This window comes from Acipenser ruthenus, chromosome 2 (assembly GCF_902713425.1).
Source record: "Acipenser ruthenus chromosome 2, fAciRut3.2 maternal haplotype, whole genome shotgun sequence".
NCBI lineage: Eukaryota > Metazoa > Chordata > Actinopteri > Acipenseriformes > Acipenseridae > Acipenser > Acipenser ruthenus.
In genome coordinates this window covers 45026240-45035710 of record NC_081190.1, presented here as the reverse complement: position 1 = coordinate 45035710, position 9471 = coordinate 45026240, and the positions used below count along the sequence as shown (strand labels likewise).

Here is a 9471-nt window from a genome sequence, read left to right as displayed (position 1 = left end):
AACCTGCAGCTCGAAGTCTTCTCTTCACAGTTGAAACTGAGACTTGCTTACTTCGACCAGTGTTAAGCTGTGCTTGAAGCTGTTGTCCTGTGAGCCGCCTATCACGCAAGCTGTTGACTCTCAGAAACTTGTCTTCTGATTCTGTTGTGGCTTTGGGTCCGCCAGACCTCTTCCTGTCAGAGTTTCCTCCAGTTTCCAAGTGCCTTTTGATGGTGTAGGAAACTGTACTCACTGACACCTTGGCTTTCTTTGCAATTTCTCTAAAGGAAAGACCTACACTTTTAAGGGTTATAATGGTCTGTCTGTCTTCCTTTGTTAATTGCCTTTTTCTTGCCATTATGAGAGCAATATACTACTTCCTGCAGTACAATACTGTCCAAATAATGCTTAAGAAGGTGTAGTAACACAGTCTGTTCCAACACTGCTTTTATACAGACAGAGGATTTGTAAGTAATCAACAAAAGTTGGGACACCTGTAGGAATTGTTAGCATCAACTTTCAAGGCTTAATTTACTTCCATTGCTGCAGAACAGCTGTAAGTTGTTAACCCATTACTTGTTCCCTGAAAAAGGCCTTTTTGTATAACTCTGAAATGTTCATTATTTTTCAGTTTTTGGTAACCTAAACTTTTTTTTTAACCTCTGGCAGTTTACCGCTTACCTTTGTACCATTTCAGGTTATTCACTGGACTTGAACTGCTTAAATTTCAATAAAAACTGGAAAAATGGGGGTGTTCTAAAACTTTTGACCGGTAGTGTGTGTGTGTGTGTATATATATATATAAAATGTTAATGTGGAACTGTTTTGATTGTCTTTATTGTGGAGGGGACAGAGGGGGTATATAATTAAAGTAAAACAAAAATAATTTGTGTTACTATACTGTTTAAACTCTTCCAGCCCTAGTTCTTTCTAAAATGTAATACACCAATGCCTACTTATTGCATTACCACTACAGCACATTAGATCAAAAAATAAAGAATAAAAAAAAACACTAATCAAACCTTTCAAAATTGCCCACGGACACGATTCACAACCTGAAACATAAAAATATCCTGGAATAGGATGTTCTTTTCTTCGAAACGTGTAATAGGCCTAAAACAGCCGGCATTTATCAGGTAGTCAACACATGCTTCAGTTGATTCTTGAAGATTCTGAAGACAGGTAGAATCTGAAATCTGCAATAAATAACTAGTTTAAATAAAAAGCATCCACTTGCAGTCATGAGGTCAGCAGATAAGACATCCTATTAAACATTTGCTCACACTTTGGACAGCATTTTCTAGATTTGAATACACATTGTTATTCCCATAGAAAGTTCAGAAAGAACAATTAAGTATACTCAATATTATATTAAAAAAGATTACATTAAGCTATATCCCAAAACAATCAAGGCAGACAGTAAGACAATAATTTTTCAGCTTGTTGTTTACCTCTTTAGTTTTTCAAGTAGCTCGAAATCAGCTACATCTTCAATGACTGGTTTGGCTGTTTCTGGGCCACTGGCAAGGCAAGCAAACAAAGTGGGAGAAAAAACCCCAGGAGCAGGCCCTCCATGCACCAGACACACGGCTATCATTCTCCCAGTTTCAAAGTACAAATCCTCCCTCACAGCTGAAATAACAGAATTTCCAATATGATTTTCATGTAGGATAACATCATTATCTGAAGCCCAAACCTACCAGACTAAAGCAGCTAAAAGGAAGAAAGTCGACTTAACTAAGTAGAGTAATGTCTGGTCAGTACACCAAAACTCAAATCCTGTATGGCCAAGTATGGAAACTTTACAAAAAAAATGCAATTATGTTATACTCTCATCAAGCTTACTACTGCAGTTTGGTGAGTCACTGGACCTGAGATCAAACTAATGGTCTTTTGTGTTGAAACCGTGTACCCTAATCTTAAGAGATTCTGAACAAAGAAGTTCTGTTTCCAATTTATTTCCTCAGGTCACCATAATACAACAACTTGTTTTAAGTTGGTCTTTAAAATATAACTTACCTTTTGAACTGAGTGCTAATTTTTTTACTCCTTCAACTCCTTCAAACATGGGTGACTGCTCAAGGCTGTGCATTAGCAAACGCAAAAACTCTCTGCGAGGACACATTAGATCCACTGCCTCCTCCAATTCTCCCATATCATCCGAGAATTTAAGACATCCTTTTGTTCAGACTATAGGTAGCTCTTCGAAATCCTCTCAAGGCTCCATCCAAAATATTTGCTCGGTTTATGTTAAACCTGGAAACTTCCGCATGGCGTATTTTGGAAGCAATATTTAATAAAATTTCTTTTGCTGGCAAAGGGGTGGCTGCAGAAGTCCCATTTAAATGGAAATAGAGAAGACAATTAGTATTGCTTAAAGATCTCATTGCAATGTAAAGAACACCAATTAAACAGTATAATGCAATCTAATACCATTACCACTATTAAATTTCAGTAGTTCTGAGTTCCAATGATGTCAATTTCCTATTACTCTTTGTAAATATACTTTTAAAACACAAACCCATCATTATTTAATAGATTTTATAATGCATATAAACTATTTCAGTGGGTTCAATCTAATTGATTAAAAGCACTCAAATTCATACAATAACTTTAGACTATATATATAATGCTTATTATAAATGCTTATAATGATATACATATATATATATATAATGCTTAATATAAATGTACACACATGTATATACTAAATACATATGAGGTTGTGTGGTCTAAATTAATGAATGAATAAATTATATATCATCACTGGATTGGGAAATAAGGGGATATAGATGCTATATATATATTGTATTTCATATCACGTACATCAGTTGTTCCTCAATGCTAGTCCTCATTGCTTGATTTAAATCTTCAGAGAACTCAGAATCGCTGTCGTTGCTGGTACTAATGAGGTTAAGGTGTTATATTCAGAAGCTGCTGACAATTCTGTTATTGGCAAATGCACAGAGACCTCTCCTTTATTGCCTAATGTTTCTTGATTTACTAGTAGTTCTGTTTCTGAAGAAAAAACAGCTCTGTGGGTTGGATTTGCAATTTCATCATTCACAACAGTTGTAACTTCAATTACTTTGTTTTCTGCAGGCATTGTGTCATCTTCTTCCACAATTACAATGATCTGGTCTGCTGATGCAGGCAGTGTGTCGTGTCTATATGCAGACACATGGGTTGAAGCATGGGCTTCCTCTTGAAAGGGATTCCTTGATTCAGGAAGAACAATTTCAGACTCTTTCTCAACTTCATCTTCTGACTCGGGCTAATAAGAGTTAAACAATGTATACATGAACAACATCACAAAACAATTAAAACCCACATTTATGTATTTACTTTGTATAGCATGCATTAGTTCAGTGTATATTACATTCTCATTACCACATAATATGACTAGTTAACCTTTTCAACAAGCTGACCTTGTGTTCTGTGGTACCAAACCAAAATATCTAGTGTGACAATAAAATCAGATAAGAAGAGTACATTGGTATTTTGACATTCAGGTACTTCATGTTCATGTAATTAAGCACCTTCCCTTTGCAGTGACTTGCTTACCTGCTTTAAAATACAGTTATTGACATGATACTTACATTAAGTGATATTGAAGGCTTTAAATATAAGGTTTTCTGTGAAAAACTTAAAAAATATAAATATAATGCTTTTTTGTGAAGCATTCTTCCATTTAAAGCATTCTTCCATTTAACTTGATTCCCTGACAATGTTGGGACTACCAGTTTGTTTTCACAGCCCATTATGAACTCCACACTGCAAGAAAGAGAAGCAAGCTTTTGAGTCACCTCACATAACTGCACCACCAGTCTAATACTTTTACTGTCTTTGTTAGGCAGATTTACAGCATGAATACAGTAAAATAAGGCTATATTAAATATAACTGTATATTGGCTGGCTTGGATGTAGTGTAAATACATACTGTAAAATACAAAAAAAACCTACAGCTTTAATGTTATGAACATCTTATGAGTACACTACCTCACATCATCAGGAATTTTAAACCTACAGCTTTAATGTTATGAACATCTTATGAGTACACTACCTCACATCATCAGGAATTTTTGCATGGAAGGCATCCCTTAATTTGAACATCACCATCATGTTGTCCCAATTTTTAGAGAACTCAAAGGCATTCAAAATATGCCCCATTTCATACAGTTTTTGTTTATTGTTCTGCTTTACAACATTCTTTTCTTCAGGGTTTTGCAGGAGAATGACATCCTTGTAGAAGTTTTCATGGGGTGTTACACAGCTTCTTGGTCTAGGATAGAAACACGCCGTGCAATTGATTTCTCGTTTTGTACAGCATTTCAATATCAATTCCATAGGAGACATCAGCGTTGTAGAATACTTTAATAACACGTATCCTACTTAGTTTGTAATGTATAGGACACCGTACTTTATACTGGATACATACAGGTACTGAGAGACTCGTTGGTTGTTATGCTTTAGACTGGAGTAATGACGTTCATGTTAATAAAATATAAACTTGTCTAACTAAACTAAACTGCCTTGCCACACATCATTCAACAAGCGTCATAACAATTCAATTATAATCTTTACTATAACCTTTTACCGCTTAATGACAAGTTAAATACAGTCGTTGAATTTGTCGCTAAGCAGTAATTAGAACTAGATCACAACATAGTTAACAGCTATTATTTAAACTAATTACCCATCTTTGCTTTCTTTATGTTTGGCTATCAGCAAATAACCCCATGACCAATGTAACCGAGTGTTTACTAAGTAGCAAAAACTGCTTTCACAACAATTAACATTTCAATATTTTTGAAAGTTAAACAGCCAAAAGAGCACTGAAAAAGAACACATGCGACGTGCCTGCTGGCGTCGGTTAGCTAGGCCTACACTCTTCACACTCACTGTTATCTCCGAATACAAAGCATATTTATTTGCGCAACTTTGCTTGAACAAAAAAAAAATACTGGCAGAAATACGTTTCAGTACAACTGCGAATACATTTATATAAATAAATATAATCGTGGTTGTTTTAACTGCTCTCAGTGAGACGTGTGTTTTGAAGTATAACTTTTAATTTGTGATTAAGAAAAATATACTGTGCCTTTTCCTTGACTTCGAGTGCCAAGAACCAAAATGCTGCCTAGTTTGGTAGTGTGGTGTGTCTGTCGTTCTTGAATTTGTCAGGGGAGTGATATTCTGAACTTCGTTTGGCTTACAAGCAGTTTGACTTTGACATGTAGTACTAGTAGGCCTATGAAACAAACTGTTAATTTCTGAATTGACAGTGGTATGTACAGGGCGTGCTTTGGCCGATGCCCTTTGATCTCCTTTGCCTGACGCGGGAGTATTTTATGATGTGACGTCACTGACTTTGTTTAAATTTTCAGTATGTAGCCTATGAGATTTCACCATGTGGTGTATGCGATTTCACCATGTAGTGTATTAGATTTCAGTGTGTACCGCATGCAATTTCAGTGTATAGTGTATGAGGTGTCAGTTTTAATTATGTCCCTAACAGCGCCTCATAGAAATCTGCTGTTGCCTAAGATGGAGAGAGATAACTGCTGTATGACGTGCCTGTTCCAACCACAGTTTGTTGTTCATCAGGAATAAATATTGCATGAACCTGCCGTCCTGTGTTGGTGTGATTGCCTCAGAAGGCATAGCATGCCGGAGTGCAGAACAGCGAGTGAGATCAAACTAGTTACACACACACGCACACCACCATGCAACCCCTGCACGCCCACACACACACACACACACCCTCTACACCAGGGGTCTCCAACCCTGGTCCAGGAGAGCCCCTATCCAGCAGGTTTTATAGGTGTCTTTACATCATCAGTGGCTAAAGATCTGTTAATCTTGACTAATTAGCCAATAATTGGTTCAATTAAGTAACTGAGAGATTGGTTGAAATGAAAACCAGCAGCCACAGTAGCTCTCCAGGACCAGCGTTGGAGACCGTTAGGTTATTATCATAACCCTGGTTCTCTGTAATAGAAATATTAACCATCACTAATGGGTTATTCCCCTTTAAGAACCCAAGAACTGAAAAGCATTATGCCAACAAACTCTCGCGAGAGTGCATGACGCAATGTGAGTTGCCCCGACAAAAGCACATTGCAGCCATTTGCAAATTCTCTTTACTACTTTTGAGTCTCATGGCTCTGCAGCGACCACAAAGACTGATGGTTATTTCTATTTCAGAGAACCAGGGTTATGATAATAACCTCTTTCAAGTTCTCTTTCAAGTATGAAATATTAACCATCACTGATGGGTACGTATACCCAATCTGTCGTGAGGACAGGCGCAAGACTCTTCTGAGCTAACCGCACTAGCAGTCCTACAAGGTGACAAATCACTTAACGATCATTCGATGAAATGTATTTGCTTACGATTGTAAGTCGCCCTGGATAAGGGCGTCTGCTAAGAAATAAATAATAATAATAATAATAATAATAATAATAATAATAATAATAATAATCCTTAGTTGAGGGGATTGCCTCTGAGGCAGCCCTCAACACTCTTGATCCAAACCCAGGACACAGCGGATCCATGATGTACATACTGTAGGACCTTGTGAACGTGTGGGGGGTCGCCCACACCGCTGCATTGCATATGTCCATGACAGATGCACCCTGGAACATCGCCCAAGAAGTGGCCTGCCCTCTAGTGGAATGGCCAGTGGTCTTCTCCGGCGGGGGCAACTTCGCAAGTTGATACACCATCTTCACGGTCTCCGTTAGCCACCTAGACAGGCGCTGTTTAGACGGAGCCTGGCCTTGGGACTGAGAACCATAGCAAACAAAGAGTTGATCCGACTGGTGCCAACCTTTTGTCCTCTCCACATAGTACACCAGCGCTCTCACAGGGCATAGCGTGTGGAGCATTCTGTCTCTGTCGGACTGGAAAGGAGGAGGGTGAAAAGCCTCCAACTCCACCGACTGACTGATATGGAAAGAAATATTCTTCGGCAAAAACGTAGGGTTGGTCCGGAGTGTCACTCCCCTTCGCAAAATATAAACAGGCTTTGGCGACGGATAGTGCCTGCAGCTCACTTACTCGCTTAGCAGAAGTGACTGCCACCAGAAAAGCTGTCTTAAAAGACAAAAGCTTTAGCTCTGCGGAATGCATGGGCTCAAAAGGTGGTTTTGTCAGTGCATTCAGCACGACATTCAACCGCCAGTGAGGAACAACGTCCTTCCTCCGAGGACGGAGTCTCCTAGCCCCCTTCAAAAACTGTCCTGCCGGGGAAATGCACTCCTGGGGAGACTGAGTCTATCTTCACATAGCAAGCTGAAATAGCTGCCAGGTAGACTTTAAGAGTAGAAGGGCTCTTCCCATCGTCCAGCAGGTCTTGCAAAAACTGCAAGATCACTGCCATCGGGCATGTCGTGTGATCCTCTCCCTTCGACAGACACAATGTCTAAAAAATGCCCCACTTGTAGCCATACTGGGAACGAGTGGAGGCAGCCCTAGCATTCTGTAAGGTGTCAATCACCCTATTAGACAAACCCAGACGGCTCAAAAGGAGCCGCTCAGGGGCCAAACCCAGAGCTGTAGGCTCGATGGGTCGTGATGCCACAGACCGCCCTGCGCCTGGCTCAGGTCGTGGCGATTGGACAACTGCCAAGGCTGTCTGCACAGGAGCTGTATCAGTGAGGCAAAGCAGGCTCTCATGGGCCAGTGAGGTGCTACTAGTTTAAAGTTACCATTACAGCAACGTCGATCGATTTTACTGTGTGGCGACCGACATCAATGCTACGGTCCTGACGCAGTGGTCCTGACGCAGTGGTGGCCCGGATACTGCAGCAAGGCTATATGAAGCTGTCCGAGGGAGTTGTATATACTACTCCCTCGCAAAAGTTAAGTGTTCCCTTTTTAATGATCGTGGTTAAAAATAGCTTTTAAACGGTTGCTTGTGTTTTTAACTCTGAGACCGCAACGCTGCATTCTATTCTTGCTTATTTTTACACGTGATGCACCATTCCCTGCCGCCCTGCTGAGACGGAAGTGTCCGAGGTGGATTACTGGGAAGACGAATACTGACAACAGAGACTGGGCTGGGACTCTTTCATATGTTTTAATTGATTTTAGTTAGTTGCTTATTGTTATTTTAGGGTTTTGATTTTATTCTTTGTTTTATTTATTTATGGTCTTTGTAACTATTTTAATTAGTTTCTGAATAAAATAGCTTCAATTATATCGGTCTCTGTGCTTGTACTCCGGTGCTGCTCTAATTCTGGAGGCGAAATTCCTCCAGTGGCATAGCGGCTACAAAGTTAAGATTAACCGTCAATCACTCGACTGGCGCATAAGCCTGGACCGTAGTGATCGCTTGCTGAAAACAGCGCACTGCGCGCAAAAGCAGGGTCCTCCAGACCTCGCTCTGCATGTTCCTGATCTAAGCAGTGCACACATCTTTCGTGGCCATCAGCTGCTGGCAGCTTGGCGCCACAGTCAACACAACTGTGAAACATAGTAGTGTAGGTACTGAGACGTTGGTACCAACAGACTTAGTATAAACTAGTCTGGGTACCCAATGTAAAGTATTACTGGTATCAAGGCTAACAGTTAGCTTGGTACTGAACCTGGTACTGAGCGTTTGTTCTAGGTACCATTGGTATCAACAGACCTGGTATGAACCAGTCTGGGTACCGAGTACAAATACCTACCGTCGGTACCCACCTCAGCCACTGACTCATTGTGTGACCCTGAGCAAGTCACTTAACATCCTTGTGCTCCGTCTTTCAGGTGAGACGTAGTTGTAAGTGACTCTGCACCTGATGCATAGTTCACACACCCTAATATCTGTAAGTCGCCTTGGATAAAGGTGTCTGCTAAATAAACAAATAATAATACTGAAAGATAGCGAAAAAATGTGGTAGTGTCAGTACTGAAGCGTATGAAAAAAACGCGGTAGCGTCAGTACCAAGCGTATGAAAACACGGTTCTGAGACGCGGTACTGTCTCAATATAGAGTTAATAACTGCACAACAGCAGCCAGCAGTCCCACAAAAAGCAGATCTCACGAAGAGATGCACGCCAGCTAACTGTACAGTCAAGAAGACTGTGTAACTGTGGAATGAGCAGCACGAGTACTACACTCAGTAGATCCACAGTTACAGGTTATCTCCAAGCCTGAAGATAACCTCTGTACTACAGCCGTAATACAGTGTCCTGTGAGCCCACAGAACTCGATCTCGTTTTCTGTAAAATAAAGAAAAACAAGGGCAAGGGTATGCAGTAATGTAAAACAGCACTGAATACACAAAAAATAATAATACAACAACAAAACTATCCCAGCCGGGATAGAACTTTTTTTTTTTTTTTTTTTTTTTACTGGAACAGAGTCCTGTCCAGATGAGAGTTCTTTGCCATAATAGTGAACTAGACCCAGGGGAGGGCGAATGCAAGTCGCAGGCTCCCGCTGGCGGACGGCCAGTTCAGGCTGACTAGATCAAAACTCGGCAGAATAATAATAATTATTT

At 40.1% G+C, this 9471-nt stretch overlaps 1 pseudogene; it reads right to left on the bottom strand.

Annotated features, from left to right (window-relative positions):
* Nucleotides 1–1004: 1004 nt before the first annotated feature.
* Nucleotides 1005–7364, bottom strand: LOC117974093 (G2/M phase-specific E3 ubiquitin-protein ligase-like; annotated as a pseudogene).
* Nucleotides 7365–9471: the final 2107 nt, after the last annotated feature.